The 23419-nt window shown below is 36.7% G+C and overlaps 1 long non-coding RNA gene across 1 annotated transcript in view; it reads right to left on the reverse strand.

The window, feature by feature from the left end:
- LOC123384654 overlaps positions 1 to 23419 on the reverse strand; it is a 162760-nt gene continuing 139341 nt past the window's right edge. The window contains exons 6-10 of the long non-coding RNA XR_006596118.1: positions 18540 to 18668; positions 16206 to 16285; positions 14933 to 15025; positions 10791 to 10893; positions 1 to 962 (exon numbers count right to left, since the gene is read on the reverse strand). This is a non-coding gene — a long non-coding RNA (uncharacterized LOC123384654). The remainder of the gene's footprint in view (positions 963 to 10790; positions 10894 to 14932; positions 15026 to 16205; positions 16286 to 18539; positions 18669 to 23419) is intronic.

Raw genomic sequence — 23419 nt, forward strand, 5'->3', positions numbered from 1 at the left:
AACACTTTAAATACATTTTTATTTTTTAAATTAGAGTTAAGGACTTTTTAAATGCAATAGGAAATACACATAAATTCCCCAAATCAAGCATCTTTGATATAAATTTTGAATACAATTCAAAAGTCATTTTGCACACATTATGAAAATTTTAACAGTGGCATTTTTGGCAGTTCTTTTAAAGTAATAGGTATTAACCTCAGATATATTCTCACTTTTAATTTAAGTAGAAATATAAAAGCATAAAATTCTCTTACAGAAAATACTGTGCTACTTTATCTAGTTGTGCATTATCATTAGAAGGATGGGCCATAACTGGCCATACAAAGTCTCCGTGATAATGGATCTCATCTGCAACTATTCACCTCATACCAGAGAAGAATAATCCCCATGAAATGCACCACATTTGATATAAATCCAAAATGTTTTTAAATGGAGATATTAAATGAGGACATAGTGTGTGGCTTGCAGCCCTTAACAAGGTTTTCCTAAATTACCACTAATACATCTATGACAACTCAGAGAAAAGCTGGATCTCATGAAACGCATTAAAGAGTTACTCTAACAATAAATAAAACTATCTTAGAACCTGAAAGGTTCCTGAACAATAACCAGAAGTGAATAGAGCTGTTCTCAAAATTTTAAATATTAATTGCTAAAATGTTGGCCCTTAAAAGTTGCCACTTTTTTATTCAGACATTATTTATGTCTATTTATAAAGACATTTTAACACCTCTAAGAAAGGGTTCAATTTCTATTCCAATCAGGACTGTAGGAAGGCATTCCTCTCCTACAAACACTGTTTGTTCAGGTGACCTGGTTCCCTTCTTCCTCAGTGGCTTTCTTTGGATAACTGGACTTACTGTTTGAGGACTAATTCTAGAACACCTATGGTATCTGACTTTCAGCTTTACAAAGTTAACATTCAGCCCACCTTCTGGTCCTTCATGATCTCATGCCTAATTCTCCAGGGGGGAAAAAAAAGAGACAACAAATTACAAATCAATTTTAAAAATAAGTAAACACACAACCAAACAAATTGCTAAAGAGATCTCTTTTACAATTTACATTGAAGAAACAATGGCTCTCACCCAGCAGTCCCTTCAAAACAAATCATTGGATAGCATTTTGTAAGAGCTCTGCAATGCAATCAATGTAAAATTGCCATTTAATAATTAGTAGAAGGAAGAGACTTGATGATCTCAGAGATGTGGCAAAGAAAGGCTTAGACCCTTCTAACGACAACAGAAATGAAAAGCTTTATGGAAAAAAATTGGCTGTGTAACTTACGGCCCCACTATGAAGGAAATTAGAAGATGACATGACTTTATGAGGTTAATAGAGTATTAAAGAGTGATTCCAATCCATCTTGCCTGTTGCATTTCTCTCCTGAGAAAGAGTAAGTTTTAAAGAAAGCTGATCCTGCACCCTCTACAGGTCCAATAATATGGTTGTTCTCAAGGTAATATTTACATTACTATATTGTAATAGTAAGTGTTCACGACCTTTAGTTTCTCAGAATCAATCAAAGACAGAGCATGTAAAGGTATAGCTATGTAATGAAATGTAAATGTTATAAATACCGATGTGAAATGTATGCTATGGCTGATGAGCAGAGGGGAAGTGGGAAGGTGAGGCAGAGATACAGCAGTACCAGTTCTAACATTCTGTATTAAGAGAAGTAAAAGTATACTATGCAAGTATAATGGATCAAAATTACATTTCAACACATTACTAAGATTTATGGGAAGGATTAAAAAATAAAAAAACAGAACCAAAAACACATCTCACGATGATTGGAAGGAGGGGGAAAGTGAGAAGAAACGATTGTGAACATCAACCATGGGTGTCAGCTCTCATAGTAGAGGATAAAAAGATAGGATTTATGTTGATAAATAGGAAATAATGTATAAGGATATTGCTTACAATTATGAGATGCCCACTAGAAGAAATAAGAACAGAAACAATCAAATATAATTTCTAAAAAAATAGATTTAGGTATTAGGGGAAGTTTTCAACACTGTTCTTGTTTTTATTTTTTAAACGCTTCTATCACTTTTAGAATTTACAAAAGAATGGAAGAAATGAATAAGTACTGAGTTAATGACAAACCCCTAAGATACTGAGATAAATAAATGTGAAATTAATACTTTCACTAAATTTATGTACTCTACATAGAGTGTATGAATAGTGAATGGTCAGCTTTTAAACACTGTGACACTTGGCTCATATTATTTATTTATGCTTCTAATCATCAGCTACTGAAGCTGCTAAAGAGGGTTAAATATGACATAGTATGCCTCTCTAGGCCAGGATTGTATCTGTAAAAATACAGAACCATGATGGGCAGCAGCACACAGAAGAGGGCACGGGGCAGTGAAAGAGCTACACTCGGTGGCTGCAGTCAGCAGGGGTGTGGGAGTCTGGGACAAAATAATTATGCATCAATACAATAAATGTCTTCTGCACACTGGGAAATACTTTCCAGGTATGACTCAGCCTAGATGTTGTTTTCTTTCCCCTAAAACTAGGTCAATCTTTATAACTCCCCTCCTGGCATTGGAGCACAAAGATGAAATCATTCCTCTGAGGTCAAAGGCAGTTGTGACAGGCATAGCTTTATCAAAACGGGAGAGAAATAGTCCCCTTTAAGTTTCCAGATGGGATGAAATTGTGCAGCAGATAATGGGGCGGGGGGGGGGGGGAGGATATAATCAGAGCTCTAGAAGACCAGATGATGAAGAACTGATACTTAGCCCTTGAATTTCTTGCAATTATAGTAGTAATTGAGAAAGCTTGGGAAAAAAAATTTGCTCTGAAAAGGAAGTGATTCCTGATAAAGACTAATTTGAGATGAATAAATGTTTCAAAATTTAGAACCAGGAAAATGAAAGAGAACACAAAACATCAGATGCAAATAAAACTGTGATGTTTCCCTTGATCACATCCCCCGAGAAACGTCAATTCCCAGGTGAGGCTGATTAAGATAAAAATCACACTGCACTTAGATCTGCATATTAATTTTAGGCACAGATATACGTGCGTGTCTGTATGTGTATACATCTTTCTGTGTGTGTCTGTGTATTCTGATGCTAAATTCTACATTGTTCACTGCTTAGTGTTAATGCAGTCAATTTCTAGTAATGTGTCTGTGTATTTGATTCTATAACAGTAAGTGGAATATATACTATTAGAGACATGGAAAGCTGGAAAAAATGCTAAACTGATATTTTGTCAGATTCTGTATGAAAAAGTATACAGCATTCTTAAAGAGTGTTGTCTGTGATAGGCAGAGGATGTCTAAAATCTCATCCCTGGGGGCGCCTGGGTGGCGCAGTCGGTTAAGCGTCCGACTTCAGCCAGGTCACGATCTCGCGGTCCGGGAGTTCGAGCCCCGCGTCAGGCTCTGGGCTGATGGCTCAGAGCCTGGAGCCTGTTTCCGATTCTGTGTCTCCCTCTCTCTCTGCCCCTCCCCCATTCATGCTCTGTCTCTGTCTGTCCCAAAAATAAATAAACGTTGAAAAAAAAATAAAAAATAAAATAAAATCTCATCCCTGGACCCTGAGAATATGTTAATACACATAAGAAAAAAGGACCTTGCAGGGGCGCCTGGGTGGCTCAGTTGGTTAAGTGTCCGACCTAGGCTCAGGTCATGATCTCAGTTCGTGAGTTCGAGCCCTGCATCAGGCTCTATGCTGACAGCTCAGATCCTGGAACCTGCTTCAGATTCTGTGTCTCCCTCTCTCTCTCTCTGCTCCTCCCCTGCTCATGCGCTCGCTCGCTCTCTCTCTCTCTCTCTCTCTCTCTCTCAAAAATAAACATTGAAAAAAATTTAAAAAAAAGGACCTTGCAAATGCAGCTAAGGTTACAGACCTTACAACCCGCAGAATATCATGGATTATCCAGTTTCATCTAATGTAGTCAAGTGGGTCTTTACAAGTGGGAGAGGGAAGGCAGATGAGTGGGTCAAGTGATGTCGAAGAAGAGGCAGGAGAGATGCAAAGTATGAGAGAGACTCAACCCTTGTGGAGAAAAGGACCATGAGCCAGGATATGTAGGTAACTTTTAGAAGCAGAGAGCAGCCCTCAGGTGACAAAGAATTGGGGACCTGTGTACTATAGCAACAAGGAAATGAATTAATTCTGCCAACAACTAAAATAAGTAAGAAACAGATTTTCTTCTAAAGCCTCTATAAAAAACCTTCCCAGCATCTATATTTTAGCCCAGAGAATCCAGTGTTCGGCTTCTGACATACAGAACTACAAGATGATACATTTGTGTGGTTTTAAGATGCTCAATGCGTGATAATTTGCTATGGCATCAGTAGAAAACTAATCATTTCCAAACTGTTACTCTGCTATCATCATGTGTCTGATTATATGCTTAGTGCAAATTTACTATGTGACCAGTGATAGTAAAGGGCATCACATAAGTCTGATCTTCACAGAATTCTACATTTTAGATATTATTATTTCCATTTAACAGAAGAGAAAAACCGAAGTCTAAAAAAAAGGGACTTTCTCAAAGCTACACAACTGTCAAACTCTGACTAGTAGTCAAAAGCAGGGCTTCAAATCAGATTATGTTTTAAAAGAGTATGATCCATATTTACATATTTATGTACACACATTTCCATATATGCCCACACATACCTACTACATTTCAAGTAGGAGATATTTTATGGAATATGGATCAACTATTTCATCAGAGTTCGTCATTATTGGAATAAAAATTTGTCTCCCAATATATATCTAAATGAATGCAAATTACATTGGTTTATCCCTTTGAATACATTGTTTTATTAAAAAGTGAACATGTTTACTGAATTTAAGGCTAAAGTTTTATTTATGTAAATTTTAAGACTACCTTAGATTAAAAGCAATTGTAACAATGTAAATATGTGCATTTAAATATATGTTACATAAAAGCACACCCAAAATTAAATAAGGTTTGATAACCAGTTGTAAGCCAAAAATAAAAATAATTCTGTATTTTTGTATTCTTTGGGTAAATACCTAGTAGTGCAATTGCTGGATTGTAGGGTAGTTCTATTTTTAGTTTTTTGATAAATCACAATACTATTCTTAAGAGTGGCTGCACCAGTTTGCATTTCTACCAGCAGTGCAAGAGGATTCCCCTTTCTCCACATCCTCGCCAACACCTATAGTTTCTTGTGTTGTTAATTTTAGCCATTCTGACAGTTACGAGGTGTCATCTCATTGTGGTTTTGATTTGTATTTCCCTGATGATGAGTGATATTGAGCATCTTTTCATGTGTCTATTAGCCATCTGGATGTCTTCTTTGGAAAAGTGTCTATTCATGTCTTCTGCCGATTTCTCAACTGGGTTGTTTGGTTTTGGGATGTTGAGTTTGATATGTTCCTTATAGATCTTGGATAATAAACCTTTATCAGATATATCACTTGCAAATATCTTCTCCCATTCTGTAAGATGCCTCTTAGTTTTGCTGATGTTTCCCTTTGCTATGCAGAAGCTTTTATCTTGATTAAGCCCCAATAGTTCATGTTTGCTTTTGTTTCCCTTGCCTTTGGTGATGATTCAAAGGGGTATGTGCACCCCAATGTTTATAGTAGCATTATCAACAATAGCCAAGCTATGGAGAGAGCCCAAATATCCATTGACTAATGAATGCATAAAGGATATGGATACACACACACACACACATATATATATATATATATATATATATATATATATGATGCAATATTACTCAGCCACAAAAAGGATTAAATCTTGCCATTTGCAATGACATGGATGGAGCTAGAATGTATTAAGCTAAGCAAAATAAGTCAATCAGAGAAAGACAAATACCGTATGATTTCTCTCATATATAGAATTTAATAAACAAACCAGATGAACATATGGGAAGAGGGGATTAAAAAGAAGAAAGGGAAACAAACCACAGAGACTCTTAAGGATAGAGAAGAAACTGAGGGTTGACGCAGAGAGGAGGTTGGCAGATGGGCTAGATGGGTGATGGGTATTAAGGAGGGCACTCATGATGAGCACTCAGTGTTCAGTTAAATTTAAATTTAACTAAAATTTAAATGAAAAAAAAGAAATGAAAAAAATAATATTTCTTGGTCACAAAAATCATAGAAATTACAAGGAGAATTAGACAACTTTCATATATTTATTTGGAGCTTAGTTTACATCTTAAAATGTTGCATTGTAATTCATTATCTAATGTTTCCTGAAGTCTATCTTAGTATTATCACAGCAGCACTTCCATCATTGCCCCTTTCCCCTCAAAGGGGATTAGATAGTTCAAATCATGCTAGAGAGATAGTCTAAATATGGATTGAGGTCTTGAGAGCCAGAGTGGAAGTAAACACTGGCTCCTTAAGATGAGGTGAGACACCAGAGCACAGGGTGCAGGAGTGAACTGAGCCCTTCTGTAGGAATAGAGAAAGTTGGGACATAAAGACAAGAATAATTTTTTTAAAGGAGACAAAAGAAATGTTGGTCAGCTGGACAAGAAAGAGATTATAATTTAAGTTAAATGGTCAGGGAATGCACTGGGATGATGAAGAAATAGTCATATCAACAAATCTCAAATATAAAGAAAAAGGAAGTGTAATAATCTTAATGCAAAAATGAAAAATGTGTCTGGAAATGAGTGAATGAATTGGGTGAAGAGAGTAATAAGAGACAATGTTGGATACAATGCAGGCAGGGACCAGAACATGATAGTTTGGATTATAATGGGCTGTTGAATGGGCTATCATTGAATTTTTTTAATTTCTTTATTTAATGATCTATTTGAAGATATATCTGATGAATTTTCAGAAGATACTGCTGGTTATAATATGAATTATAGATTATAAAGCATCAAGAATAGAAAAGGTAGATTTTCCTGCTATTGCTGGTGTCATGAGAGATGAATGCTGGGTAGACTAGGAGTTGAAGATAGGACCTGCTAATTGATTACATAGTGGATGTGAGTAAAATAGAGAGTTGGGAATGACTTTTTTGGTCCTGACCAATAACCCAGATAGTGCTATTTGCTTGTTTGAAAATAACTTGGGCAAGGAACAGACAGTAGATATCAATAATAATGACTTTTTATCAGGATTCACACTAACAGAAACAGTAATGCCATTGGAAGGCAGGGTGTTAACAATTGCTACTATACCCAGCTGTGGTAGAAAAAATTCCCATTTCCTATTCACAAGCACTATATAATTACCTCTCAGTGTGGGGCTAACAGCAAAGAATATGACAGGATATCACTTCCATAATTAGGTTCCCAAACATTTGACTTTGAGGGTGGCCCTGACCTAACCATGTGAGATCTTTGAAAGAAAGTGAAGTAACACTGAAAATTTTTCCTGGGGGCCTGAAAGAAAGTAAATAATGATATATGTTGTAAACTACCTATGGAGGAGAACATAAGAATTGGACCTGAAGGAAGCCTCTGGAAGTCTGTAGGAGCCAACAGCCAGCAAGGAAATAGGAATATCAGTCCTGCAACCACACAGAACTGTATTCCATCAACCACCTCAATGAAATCAGATGAGGATCCTGAGCTCCAGATAAGAAAAGTGGCCCAGATTGCACTTTGGTTTCAGTTTAGTAAAGTCCTAGAAAGACAACCCAATTATGACATTTTTGAACTTCTGATCTCTAGAAACCTGTGAAATAAGTTTGTATTATTTGAAGCTGATAAATTTGTGGTAATTTGTTATGGAATTAAAAGAAAATTAATACAAATATTGGTACCTGGAAGCGGGAGCCTACTGATACAACACCTATAATTTGGAAGAAACTTTGGAATCAGGCAACCGATGGAGGCGGGAATAATTTTGAAGAGCGTAAGAAAGAAAGCCCAACTTGTCTTGAACAGACTGCCAGTAGATATCAAGGCTTTTAAGGATGCTATCTGTGAAGGCTCAAAATGAAGTCAAGAACATTTTGGGGATTTGGAGGAAAGAGGATCCTTATCATATATTGGCAGAAAGCCTAGCAAAACTGCAGGAATGTTGAAAGCAGAATTTTGAAATAATGCATTTATGTAAGGAGATTTCCAATGGAAGTGTTAAAGGTACCACCCGGTTTCTTCTTGCTACTTACAGGAAAATCCATGAGAAGAGAGATAAATTGAGGAAGAGTTGTTAAAGAGGAATCGGGATCAGATGATTTTGAAAACGTTCAACCCCTTTGGATGGCAAAAGACTCTAAAATTCAGAAATGGCTGCTGGAAACTTGGCATAGCAAAAAAGCTGCTGTGTTACTATATAGCTATATAACCTTTTGCTAAAATCTCAGGTCAAACCGCAAAGCATTCAATAACACAAAGGGGGTGCTTTACTGATCCTCTCAAACTAGAGAGCCTCCGGGAAGCTTAAGGCCATTGTCCTTCAGCCATCTTGCTAAAGGCCAATGATATAGAAGAAATTATCTCAAAAATCTTGTACGTGTGCCTTTAACTATTGTAGTAAAACCTAGTAAAATTTACACGAGATACAGAAAGTCCTTAAGAAAATTGTTGCAGCACAAACAATGCTAGTTGAGACTGAAAGAGTGAAGGTGATGTTAGAGTAAGCTGTTTTCTGAATATTATTGCCATTGTATGTGTATTCACCCTTTCTTTATGTACTCATCTGTTGTCAGGCACTTAAGTTGTTTCTGTATCTTGGCTATTGTGACTAACACTACAGCAAACATGAGAATGCAGATGTTTTAGACATCCTGTTTTCACTTCCTCTGGGTAAATACCCAGAAGTGGGGTTGTTGATTCATATGGTAGCTCTATTTTTAATTTTCTAAGAACCTCTATACTTTTGTTTCATAGTGGCTAAACTAATTTGTATTCCTATCAACAGCATACCGGGTTTCCTTTTCTTCATATTCTTGTCAGCACTTGTTATCTCTTGTCTTCTTGATGACACACATTCTAACAGGTGTGATATGATATATCATTGTGGTTTTGATTTGCATTTCTCTTATGTTTAGTGATGTTGAGCATCTTCTCATGTACCTGTTGGCCGTTATTTGTCTTCTTTAGAAAAATGTCTATTTAGTTTCCCTACCCATTTTTAAATTGGATTGTTTATTTTATTGTTATTGAATTACATTGCTTTCAGGTACACATTTGAAAGTAATAGATAAATTTCTGGAGATCTGATGCACGGTATAGTGATCATTGTCAACAATGCTGTACTATGAGTTTCAAAGTTCTAAGGGATTCATCTTAATTTTTCTCACCACAAAAAATAAATGATAACTATGCGATATGATAGAGGTGTTAGCCAATACTATGGTAGTAATCATATTGCAATATATTAATGTATCAAATTAATAAAATGTATACCTTAAACAATGTCATACATAAATTACATCTCAATAAAAAAAATGAGCTCTTGGGTCCCCAAATTCTAATGACAGGAAGAAGGTTCACAACACTGCTCAGCCGCAAACACATGCGGTCTTCCATGAAAAAGGAAGGTGGAGTCAAGTACCCAAAGGGTTGAAACAAAAGCTATAGATAACTAGTGCCAGGACTTGGAAGCTAATCATGAAAGTATTGGGGTCTGCCTGGACAAATTTCTAAACTGACTTGGATGAATGTCAAGGATGGTAAATATACCATCTTTTTCCTCCCTTTAAAAAAAAGTAGTGTGTATTCATTTTTGAGAGAGAGACAGAGAGTGAGTGGGGGAAATCTCCCCTTTTTGAACCAGAATGTATGTAACTATTAACCTATACCTGTTCTATTATTGTACATTAGTAGCATTGAGGATACACTGGGAGCGCTGAGGATGTGTTTAGTTTCACACATCCACAGATGGAGAGGGAATGTGCCCAGAAGCTGTGCTTAATAAATTACACATACAAGCCTCATCCACATCTAATTTAAGTGATCTATATGACTAAAATTAGGGTTTGAACTGAGCTATAATGGTATGAAACTCTTGGGAGTGTTAAAAGGGGGGGCACGAATGTAATTTGCTTGTGGGAGAAACATGAATCACTGTGGGCCAGGAAGTGGACCCTTGTAGGCAGAATCCTAAGAAGACCCCCAAAATTCCCACCAGCCCCTCATGTGTGTATGTTCTTTATGTCTTCCCTTCTAGTGTAGGCAGCACCAATGAACATTACAGCATATCAATCCTATTACTAATCTCTCAGGTATGGAAAAGGTTTTTTGGGGGTTTTTTAGATGTAATCAAGACCCCTACAGAGTTGAGTTCAAGTTAATCAAATTAGAGATTATCCTAGGTATGCCTAATTTAATCTGCTAAACTCTCAAAAAGAAGGTAAAACATCATCAAGATATTCTAGCCTGGAAACAAGGGAACAATCATATTATAATCTATGAGAGAGGCCACACAGCTAGGACCTGATGGTGGTCTCTAGAAGCAAAGAGCAAACTTGGCTAAAACTAGCTAGCAAGAAAACATCCCTACACATGCAAGAAACTACGTTCTGTAATAGAGACAGAGGTTGGAAGTGGACCCTGAGCTCCAGGCACAAATTTAGCCTCAGCTGGCATTTTAGTTAGCACTTTGCTTTCAGTCTTATAAGAGCTTGAGCAGAGAACCTAGCTAAGGAGTATCTGGGCTTCTGACCTACAGATATTGTGAGATAATGAATTTGTGTTTTATAAGGACCAAATTTGTGGGCCTTTGTTACACAACAATTGTAAACTAGGAGGCTATCCATGAATGTTTTGAATAGGAATTGCAGTTTTCCTACACTTCCAACACCATGGCCATTGACCCTACTAGGCCATCACTCAAACTCATCCTGAGGCAGAGTGACCAGATTACCTCAAATAGGCTGGCCACCTGGCATCTTCTATGTGGATTTCTTGCAATGCAATAGATGTCTCTTTTCCATATAGTGGCCATGTTTCCTGCTGGATGAACAAGGCTATCACAGAGAAAGAGTAAATGGAGTCAACAGCTAGAGAGAAGCATAAATAAATGACACAGCAAATATGAAGATTGATGGTATCTGTGTTCCTCTTCTAACCCCTATTGGCCTGTGACTGTCCCTGGATCATAAGTTGCCAAGACTTGATTATCTTCCCCTTTAACTTTGTAAGCTACTCTGATACACATCAATTAAATTCATTTTTTATCATTTTTTTTTACCAAATTGGGTCTTTCTTACTTAAAACCAAAAGTATCCTGGGTAATATAATATAAACTATTATAACTGTGTCTATTGATGGCCACAGCTAGTGGTCCAAATTTACTACTCTTTCAAATCCCTTCCTTTTATTCATTTTGGCAGATGTTCACCACCTTCTTTAATGAGCATTACATTTCTCAATCTCTCTTTTACCTTGATATTTTTCTTTTCTCCCTTGAAAACTTCCCTATAACATTAAACTGCTTTTTACCTGTTCCTTTTTTTTCTGCTTGTAGGAAAGATGTCACTTTCCTCCATTTTCAGACTAATAACATCTCCTTTATCCATTAAACTAAATGACTTCTATTGCCTCTGGGACCTGCAGCCTCATTCATTCCCTCCTTCTCATCAGTTCTCAAGCTTTCTCATTCCACTAGCATCTCCCTCTGTCCCCAAACATCGTCAGATCTTCCATATGCCTTGCATCAATTCTTTTAGGACATGCCTGTCTCTTTTCTCTTTATTGCCAAGTCATTTCTATCAAACTATATTCAGTCTCTACTTATTTCCTCAATACATATTCCCTCTGTTTCAGCTAGAGTCCAGTCAGACAGCAGAATCCATCCAGCTATTGGAACAGAGAGCGTTTGATATAATAATTTTTACTTAGGTATAAATATGTTAGTTGTTAAAAAGGTAGACAGAAAATTCCAGTGTATCAGAGAAGTAGCAGCTGTAGAAAGTAACTACTGGGGTGACTGGGTGGCTCAGTCGGTTAAGCATCCAACTTCAGCTCAGGTCACAATCTCATGGTTTGTGGGTTCGAGTCCTGCGTCAGGCTCTGTGCTGACAGCTCAGAACCTGGAGTCTGTTTCAGATTCTGTGTCTCCCTCTCTCTCTGCTCCTCCCCTACTTATGCTGTGTCTCTCACTCTCTCAAAAATAAATAAATATTTTAAAAAATTTTAATAAAAAAAGAGAAAGTAACCACTACTCCTAGGGCTGGGAGAAACAAGAAAAGACGTTGGAATTATGAAAACTTAAAAACTTAGAAGAGGATGTCTCCTAAGATCCCTGAGGAGGGAGTAGCTGTCCAGCTGCTGATGGACCTGAGCTTGGAGGACAGCCCTATGGGAGGGGGCACTGCTAAGTTGTTTGTTTAAGGGGCAGTTACGTGAAGCCACTGTGGCACATTTTGGGAAAACTGGCATCTGGATTCAGCTGCTGCTACAAAGATATATACTTACTTTAAGTGTTAATAGACTTTATTAGGGTGATGTTCACACAAATTGCAAGCCTAGGAAAGTCTCCAATACAAAGATAGAAAGGAATAAATTCTTTCTTCCTCTTCTAGCTATGCATCTACCTTCCAGCACCCCTTGTTGGCAAATCCTAATATGTGGTATTCAGGATCCCAGCTCCAGTATCACAAAGTCAGTACAGAAAGCCAAATTTGGTGCTAAAAGGCAATACCTTAAACTCATGACACCTTGGTGATTACACCTCATAGCAGCACTTTTTAATTAAAATTTCACTATAATTAGAAATTAGCACTATTATGAGAAAACATTTCTCAGTGTGTAGTAAAGAACTGAACCTTGATCAAAGACCTGTCCTTTGCCCTTGGCTCCTGGGAAGTGATCTCTAAGCCCTTGGAATGTCCTGCGTGATATAAGCGTCTTTGTTGGTGTCTTTAGGCTAAGCCAGGCAATTGAACAGTGTGGTTTATGGTAGGTGGCTTTGAGGGACAAGATCTCAGCTCAGTACCTCCAGAGACTCTGGGGAAAGAGGTCAGTCATGTGGATAGTCCACCATGGCTACCTGATAGAGTCCACTAAAGACTCTGGGCACCATGGCCTGAGAGAACTTCCCTAGTAGGCTGTGCTTCAAGTATATCATCATGTATTTTTGTAGGAGTAATTAAAGCTGTCCATTCCTTGACAGAAAGAGCAAAACTGGATGTTGTACATCTGGAATTCTCCTGCACTTTACCCCATGCATCTCTTCCTTTGACTGATTTTGATCTGTGTATTTTCACTGTAGTAAACTGTAACCATGAATATAACAGCTTTCAGTGAGTTCTGTGAGTCCTTCTGGGAAATAACCAAAACTGAGGGTGATATTTGGGAACCCCAAACTTGCTATTGATGACAAGTGAGAGTGATCTTGGGGACTGTTCCCTAATTCATGCTCAGTTTATAAAAATGTTTTCATAACATAGCGAAAGGGACACCTGGATGGCTCTGTCGGTTGAGCATTCAACCTTGGCTCAAGTGGTGATCTCACAGTGCATGAGTTCCAGCCCTACATAGGGCTTGCTGCTCTCAGTGAAGAACCCGCTTGGATCCTCTGTCCCCCTCTCTTACTGCCACTACCCTGCTCAATCTCTGTCTGTCTCTCTCAAAAATAAACATTAAAAAAATTTTAAATAAATAAATCAGAGTAGAGTTAACTTAACATGGCAATATATTAGGGTAGTAATATTTTAGCCTGGTAATACTTTAGCATTTATTATGATAAAGGAATTAAAAAATAAAATAATACTTATTTCTCCATTGATGCTATTTCAAATATTATCTTTATGAATTATTGAACTATATAACTCAAAAGAAACATTGCTATTTTTAGACACCCAGAAATTTTTCAAACAGTTCAGAATTGTAATATTGCTAATACAAGGTAGGAAATAAAAAATAGAATCAAAGAGAATACTAGACACTGCATAGAGAAGGCATGAAATTTTCAGATCTAACTCTTCTCCAAATGAACTCACAAGGTTTTCAGCATATCACTTAAACTGTATTTCCCTTTTCTATTACAATTTTTTTTTTGTGGAGTGGGCAGTGTGCAAGAATATAAGGCATAAGAAAACTTATTTTCTTCAGGGACTTCTTTTTAATGTTTATTTATTTTGAAAGAGACAGAGTGAGAGGGAGAAATCCAACCAGGCTCCATGCTGTCAGCAACATGGGGCTCAATCTCATGAACCTTAAGATCAAGACCTGAGTCAAAATCAAGAGTCTGAGCCACCCAGGCACCCCCAGGGACATTTTTATCATAACACTTTCTTTCACTTCTATGAATTTATATTTTTAAACCAAATTTAATTCGGTAGAAAAACATTAAGTAGAAATGATTGATCATCATAAAAGTCTAGAAAGAAAGTGGTAGTTGTCAATTCTCCTAGAAATACATGAAATAATTCAAAAGCATTTGAGAATGGATTATTGTTCATGTAGAAATATCCACTTATATCATAAATGTCTTCTTAGAGCCAAGAAATCATTTGCATCATCTTCAAACACTACTACAAAATTTCATTCAGATTATATATCCTGTTTATAGGCAATAAACCACCACTACATTCTTTCCCATGTTTTGGCCATTGATAATTAAAAATATTTCTAATATATTTTCCTTGTAATAGAAAAGATATCAATTCAATTCCAATAGATTATAAACTGCTCCTCACTGAAGCTTTAGAAGTCAAAAATCCATCTTCATCAGTATTGTCAGAATGGAGAGAAATTGGGTAATCCAATTCACAATGATCATTGAATTTTAGTGCTATCAGTGGGGACTATTCTTAAGCAAACTTTCTTCTTCAGCTCATTAGCTAAGCCACATCCTGAAGCTAATTACAGTTTTCTGTAGTTGGATCCAACAGTGCCATTGTCAAAAATTTGAACTAGCATGAAGAAGTCCAATTCTAATACTGATTTTCCTAATAATTTATTACATGCATTGTAAGTACTTTCACCTTAGTTACACAGAATAAATCACTACATGCCCTGGTCCATAGTGGTGTCCTGATTCTGCATTCTGATTCTAGTTACCTGGCCAGGTCACCAGTCTTTTCCCAGAAATGCTTTTCTCCAGTTCATTCTCTAGAAATTGAAGTTTATTCCCAAATAACAACTTGTAGTTATCTGTAGGAAAACAAAATAAATAGCACGTGATGGCATTTCTGCACATATAATTATATGTCTCCTTATGTTCTCCTTCCTGATGGGATACCACTAACTTGTCTCAGATTCCTTGATGTTGAACATTTTTTATATCATGTCCTCTGTTATATTGCACTCTGTTTCCCAAATACATATAGCCTAGCCTTCCCACCTGATATCCACATGGCTCCTCTACCATTTTTTTTAAAGCAGTATACTTCAACGATGTTCTTAGACATCATTAACTTACTCCTCCATGCCATATATATAAACTGCCACATAAAATGCCACATATCCTGGATTATGGCTATATGCCATTAAAGGTGCAAGTTGGTCTATAAATAATAATAATAAAATAAAATTTCACGTAATACTCTTTCAGTACTGAATAAAGTCTATGAATATATCATATCATAACAATTCTTTAGTAACTTTTTTTTTACTTTGATTTCACTCTCAGCAGTGCTGATCAGTGTGAAATCTCAATTCTCCTAGAAATAACTAAAAATTCAATTTTAGACATGGAATTTAGCTAGATCAAACCCAACAGAGATTATAGCACTTATACTGAACATGGGGGAAAATCAATCAGAAAAGATGTAATGCTTATATAGAGAGATACAAATCTCTAGGAACATCAAAGGAAAGTGAGATGATGAATTAGTTTGATTAAAGTAACAGGAAAAAGTGAGTAGGAAGATACCAATGAAAATGTTAGATAAGCTGCTATCATGCTCACTGGCAAATGTTTCAGGAACACTGATACTGAATAAAGTGAAAACAAATAAAATGCTCTCAATCAGATGCAGAGTCTCCCTCATTTGCAATGAAAGTGCCCTGAATATATGTTTGAAAGTCAAATGTTGAAAGTGTAAAAGTAATATTACATAGTAAGTGAGGTTTTCTTCCAAGGAAGCTAATAAATAATTCTTTAAAAGTAATGTGATATTTGCCTCTCCTGTTGTAAGCAAATTTAGCAGATGGGGGATAAAATTTATGAGAACTCAGATTATCATGAAAGCAGATATGATGTCAGGAGACTGGCACTTTACTTCTGTGATCTTCTTCCCCAAAACCCATAACCATAGTCTTAGTATGAGAAAAACATCAGACCAATCCCAACATACCTGACTAGCACTCTGGAAGATATTCTACAACATACCTGACTAGCACTCTGGAAAATTGTCAAGGTCATCAAAAAACAGGAAAATCTGAGAAACTGTCACAAGAAGTTGATCCAACCTAAGGAGATATGATTATTAAAAGTGATGTGGTAACCTAGATGGGGTTCTGGATCACAAAAAAAACATCAAGGGAAAAACTAAGGAAATATGAATAAAATATTGACTTTAGGTGATAAGAATGTATTGATATCAGTTCACTAATTGTAACAAATGTACCAAACTAATATTAGCATTGAGAGAAATGAGGTGTGACATAAAAAGAATTTTGTCAAGAATTCTTATAACATTTTTGTAAATCTAAAACTATTCTTAAAAATGAAGTTTATTAAATATTTAAATAATGCATGAAAAAATGCAAAATAAAATGGTTACAATCAATGAAATAAATTCATTTTGTATTCTACCAGCTAAAGTGCAAGAGACATAGTCTGTCACAAGTCTGCAAGTGCTTATTATGATATTACACACAATGTCAGAGAGATGCTATGAAGAAAGTAATATCAAGGAATAAGAATGACAACTACACTAGATAAGCCTTTTGGTTTATAAGCAACAGAGCATCAACTCAGGATGCCTTAAGCAAAATGTTGAATTAATTGAATTGCATAGCCAAACCACAGCAAGAACAGGGATGGATATAGCCTTAGGAATGACTACAATCACTGATTCTAGTACCATCTGCACTCAATCTCTCATCTCTGGTGTTTTCAAGATACCAATCTTACTATTTTAGTTAATCATTCCCTATGACCGTTGGCATCTTCATGCACACCTACAGAGCTCCAGCCAAAGAACAAAGAGGACTCTTTCTTGCCAGCCTTAATTAAAAGACCTTAGGCAAGATCACTGGTTGACAAGTCTTGAGTCATGTCTAGCAGAAGCACTCACTGTATCCAGAGTGGTGGACATATGTCTATACATCAGCCTGTCACTGAAGCCAGGGAATAAAGTCATGAACAAGAAGTCACCTGCTATTCAGACAACCTGGTTACTGTGAGGGGAGAAGGTTGTGAAGGGACTACTTTCCAAAGGAAGGAAGTGGTGACACAGACAAGGGGCTGTAGCAGAGGCCAAGCTTTTGAACCAGACAGTTGGAATAAGTTGCATTTATGCTATAAAATTTGTGTAATTTATTTACAATGTTTCCCCAGATGCCAGGAAGTTCAGAGTGAGATTTGTAAATTATATGTTTTTATATTCTTTTTATATTTATATTAAATATATTTATATTTTATATTTATTTAAGTAAAATATTTTACTTGGTTTGTGATTGCATATTAACCAGAGTCTCTTTGGTCCATATACTTTCAGCTCTGTTCTCACATTTTCTTTTTTTAAACCTGATTTTGTATGTGTTTATGTTTTTCTTCCTTTTTTAATGAGCCATATCAACTGCTTCTTAGGATTAGGAAATCCATCAGTTTGGATTCACCAAGAAACAGATGCTAAGACAGGATTAGAAATGCAAGCAACTTATTGGGGGAAATGGCTGTGAAGGAGAGAGCGGAGGAGGAAGCAGGCATCAGAGGAGAAAGCCTGCAGAGTGTAATATAGGATAGGCCTGTGATATGACAGGGTAGAAGAGGATTGTGAGGTTACAGGGTCTCAGTAGTTTTAAGAAAGTTTCTGCCAGGACAATGGGGAGTCCACAGCCCACATCCCCTGTTAGATGTTCCTGTTCCACGAATTACAGGAACAGGCCAGCACTGGCACTGAGAGCATGCCCAGGTATTGGCCGGCAATCATCTGGGGAAGTGGGATCCCAACAGAAATATAGTGCTGGATCTTTAGAGGTGGCAGTTGTTACTGTGAATCAACCACACCCCTTCCCTCATAAGATTTCAATGGCACATCTTTATGGCAACCCTGTGGAAGGAGAATATTATAGACAAAATATGGAGTCCTCTAAATTCAACAATAGTATCATTAAAAGTCATCAAGCAAGGGGAGTCTGGGTGGCTCAGTCGGTTAAGCTTCCGGCTCCAGCTCAGGTCATGATCTTGCAGTTCATGGGTTTGAGCCCCAAGTAGGGCTCTGTGCTGACAGCGTGGAGCCTGGAGCCTGCTTCAGATTCTGTGTCTCCCTCTTTCTCTGCCCCTCCCCTGCTCACACTCATCTGTCTCTCTCAAAAATAAATAAACATTTAAAAATAATTTTTAAAAAGTCATCAAGCAAAAGGCAAAGATAAACACCTATGAGAGGGTTTAGAGGACAGGCTGGGAATTGCATAGAGCAATAAGCAGAGGAAGAGGAAGCAGTATTCACAGGCACAGAGCTTGGGTCTCAGTAGGGCCAAGGTCAAGAGTGCCCACCTTGCTCTGGTTTGGAGGAGATCCTCTCTCCTCTTCTAAGCAACTGGACAGCCTATCAAAAAGAGTCCCTCTGAAGATCACCAGGTATCCTCTTTCACTTCTCGGGTGTGATCCCTTAAAACTTTTAAACTGTAAAATTAAGACAAATAAAAGGAAATATGTTATTCCCGCAATAGCAAGTGTCAATCCAGAGCTTGACAGAAAGCAAACTTTAGAGTTTCTGAGTACACACTCTGATAGCAGAACATAGATCATTTAATACAGCAGAGCTCATGTTTGTAGCTGATAATGCCCTGTGCCCCCCTCCCCCTGGAGAACAGACTATCCATTTCAACACCCCATTATTAAAAAGTTGATTATGTGATTTTAAAACGTAAGCTTATTAATAACCTGGTTACATTAGACAGGTTTCTCCAGAGAAACAGAACCAATAAAGAAAGAGAGAGATTTGTTTAGAAATTGGCTTAGGCAGTTATGGACCCCAAGAATTTCCATACTCTGCCATCTACATGGTTGGAACTAGGAAACATGTTGGTATAAATCAGTCCAAGTCCAAAGGCTTAAGAACCAGGAGTTCCTGGTTTAAATACCAGGAGTCCAAGGGTTGAAGAAGCAGGAGCTCTGATTCAGATGCTGATCTCATCCAGAAACACTCTGCTACCTGGGTATCTCTTAAGCCATTCAAGGTGACATAAAATTAACCACCACTGATTGTAATAATATGCTTATGGGTTTTAGGAGCGGAAGAGGCAGTAATGAGTGATTAGATGAATCATCTCATGAAGGACCAAATGCCAGTTGTTGGTTTTTAGGCTCTATACAACAAACAGTAATAATGGCAGGCAGTGCATGCCTTGCAAGCTCGTTATTAACATCATAATAAAAATAACATTCTGATCTTTCATTCCAGTTTTGCAAATCATCTTTTTATGGCCCTGTGTTTTTAAAAGAGGAAGGCAAATGCAGGAGAGTAGTGGTAGGGGGTGTTTTATTTCCTTCTGTACCTGAAGACAAAATGATAACATCAGAGCCATTTCAGAATAAGCAAAAAATATATACAGTACAGACAGCAGGTGGTATCACATGTGCCAAATTAACTTTGTCCAAATAAATCTTTTCTGTATAATCCCCAGCTGTGTAGAAAAGTAGAAACCTATGAGAGTCTCCCCATGACAACATTTAAAAGGAAGATGCTATTGGTGGTGTCTTGAGTAAAGCAGTAAGTTTATGTTGGAGTGTTAGGAAATTTTTCTTTTTTTTCTCTCTTATTTCTGCCGCAGCATATGTTGTGATTTGTCTCCTCATTATTATTAAAATTCAATACTGGTAGTTATAGTATAATCAGGATCGATGATGGATAATTTCCTCCCTTCTCTGCCTTCCTTGTTATTATTTTTTAGAATGGAATAGAAGCAGAAATATATTTCTAAAATCAAATGTTAATAATTTCTGAATTGGAAAGAACCTTAAAGTTTCTATAGGGAAACATCCTATGTAATAATGTAAGAGGGCCTTTGTGAATTGCTCAAAGTGACAGTATTGGGAGCCACTGTTGGATCTAGTATCTTCGTATTTTCTGCCCAGTGGTTCCATTTCTCTACCAAATATAGTTGTCTTCACTTTTTCTACTATGTTGTCATTAATTTTTTTCAGTAACTCCCTTTTCCCCTGAATATTCTGACCTCTTGTAAAGGCATGACCTTCTTCTCCAGGTGGGTCTGGCTGTGTAGATAGATATTAGAGAAAACTTTCTCCACTAAGGGTTGGCTAGTTTCTAAGCCTTTGCTCCCTGACATCTAAACAGAATGATCTCAATGATTTGGCAGTCATAATTCACATAGAAACTGCTGTTGTATTGAATGTCTAAATCCAAAGAAAATGACAGGAAATGAAGACATATGTTTGGGTCTGGGAAAGAAATATTTAGAAATGTGTATATATGGTAGGTATTAAGTGAATTAAATGTTGAGGTTTTTCTAAGATATCTCCCAATTAAACAAAATAGGTAGTTGTCTATTTGATTCAAGCCTAAAATCATCCACGATTAGGAAGCAAAAACAATCTGAAATAGGAATGAGATTCCCTAAAGCTTGGAAAAGTCATTTATTCCAATATCCAATTTGTGTTTTTTTTTCTTTAGGTAAACATCATTAAAATGTGTCAAGGGAGCCAATTCAGTACAATTGGAAAGTTGAAGAAAATGAACATGAATTCTAGAAAACAGCAGAAAATTATGCCAGTATAAGATATGCCTTATATTCCAATAAAATAAAATAACCCAATACATTACATTTAAATAATTATTTACAGAATATTAAGGTGACAATTAGATATATTTCTTTTTTTTTCTTAGTGTTTACTTATTTATTTTGTGAGGCAGAGAGACAGAGAGAGCAGGGGAGGGACAGAGAGGGAGGAAGAGGGAGAAAATCCCAAGCAGTCTCTGCACCAGCAGCACTGAGCCAGACACAGGGCTCAAATTCATGAACTGGGAGATCATGATCTGAACTGAAACCAAGAGTGGGACACTTAGCCTACTGAGCCACCCAGGCGCCCTGAGTAGATATATATCTTAAAGTTCATTATCTAGGTGCGTGAAAACAAGGCTGCAATCATGCCTCTCTTTGAACATAGGAAGCACTCTGTGGATTTGTTAAACTGTATTATATTGAATGAATAAATATTGTGAATTAAAGTAGGGTGACTTGTTGGTAATAATTAAAACATTTTGGAGATAGTTTCAGTGACCAACACAATGATCTACTCTGCCTTCCCTTTTCCCCTAAGAAATGAAAAACAATGCAAAGGCATTGCATCTATACAAATGCAAGCTTCCAGCCATCACAAGAATATCATGGCAACCATTAAGGAGTGCAAATAATTTTGTGTCTCACTTGGAATGAGAAAGAGGAATATAGTTCAGCAAAGCTGCTATGTTCTCAGCAGTTAAACACATATACACATGCTACATGCACACACAGGTATAGTTTAGAATTCGTGAAATTTGGCATATTGTCTATTCTAGTTGTCTATTCTTTGTTCCTAAAACTTCTTCAGGAAGTTGAAATAATCATAATATTTTGAGTATATACATTTTTAATTCTGTTCTGTGGGAAAAAACTTGCTCAAATATTTTTACCAGGAAACTAAATGGAGGTATAGTTATTTCTGCTTTTTAAAACCCTTTTCTACTCCTCAAACCCCAGATCTTCCTTTTGTTTCACTTATACAGATGAAGACAAAATTACACTCAATAAAATTTAATTACAGAATCTAAATTACACAAGTTCACTATACTATGGCAGATTTTGAAATTTTAATTGATAATATGATTTATATCCTGCAAAGATGTTGATTCATGATTTTTTCTGTGATGCTTATATATAAACAGAAATATTTGTATAGTTCAAAATATTTGCTTTTTAAAATTAAATGACAGAGATAAGTCATCCAAGAGCACAGCAGAAAGAGCAGACATTTTCACTCTGACACTTCAAATGGGATTTGCAAGTATGACTGATCATAATGTGATAAAATCCTTCTTTCCGTCAGTTTCTATGTGAGAAGCACAATTGGAAACAGTATGAAAATTTTCTCCCGTGTTATTCATGTTTCCATTCAAAATCAGAGAACAATGGAACACATCTTGTATGCATGAAAATGTGTTGAAAGTAAAAGGGAAATGCAGTCCCTGAGAATTGGTATTATTATTAGCTGTCTAATCGTTAGTAGAACATGGGTGAGAACTTTACATCTACAGTCAGATGACTTGGGTCCCACCACAGCCTGGCCACTTTCTAGTTATGCACACCTTCATCAAGTTACATACCTTTTGAAGACTCGGTTTTATGATGTAGAAAAGTGAGATAATAATTGTTACTTAGAAATTTCTTATGGACATAAATGATGTAATAGGCTTAGCACTGGACGTGGCATATCATATATTAATAATTAATACTGGTTTTAATTTGCTTTTGTGAAATTAGAGGACAGAGCGTTTGTGTTTTTATGGAGCAATGTTCATTGCTAACTTTGGCTATTATTTATATAAGCTTTTCGCATGCCTATATGGATACTGTCTAAGAATATCTACATCTAGAGATGCCTGAGTGGCTCAGTGGATTAAGCGTGCAACTCTTGATTTTGGCTCAGGTCATGATCTCACAGTTCCTGGGATCAAGCCCCAAGCTGGGCTCTGTGCTGAGCATGATGCCTGCTTGGGATTCTCTATCTTCCTCTCTCACTGCTCCACCACTACTCATGCATGTGCACACGTCATCTCTCTCAAAATAAATAAAACTTTTTAAAAAATGTATTGAAAATAATATCTGTGTCCAATAGTTCTTACAAAAAATTATGATTAATAATTAATTCACAAAATTCTACATTTCCTTCAAGAGTCAGGCACTGTTGGAAATCCTAATGCAATTTTTAAACAGAAAATTGCAAAATACAGAAATTTAAGCAGCAAAATCATTCCCCTTCATTAACAATATCGTTTATGTATAAAGCCATTTCCTCAGTTTATTTTTTTTAATTTTTTTTAATGTTTATTTATTTTTGAAGGAGAGAGAGACAGAGTGTGAGTGGGGGAGGGGCAGAGAGAGAGGGAGACACAGAATCGGAAGCAGGCCCCGGGCTCTGAGCTGTCAGCACAGAGCCTGATGCGGGGCTCGAACCCACGAACTGTAAGATCATGACCTGAGCCGAAGTTGGAAGCTCAACCAACTGAGCCACCCAAGCACCCCAGCCATTTTCTCAGTTTAAAGTCAAGTATTAGTGAGTGTGTCACGACATCTAACTGATATCTAAGAAATACTAAATTATGTAAAATAAAGAAAAAAACAGGGGAGAGGCATAGAAGAATTTGCTACTTTCTA

Source organism: Felis catus, chromosome A1, assembly GCF_018350175.1.
Source record: "Felis catus isolate Fca126 chromosome A1, F.catus_Fca126_mat1.0, whole genome shotgun sequence".
NCBI classification, from domain to species: domain Eukaryota; kingdom Metazoa; phylum Chordata; class Mammalia; order Carnivora; family Felidae; genus Felis; species Felis catus.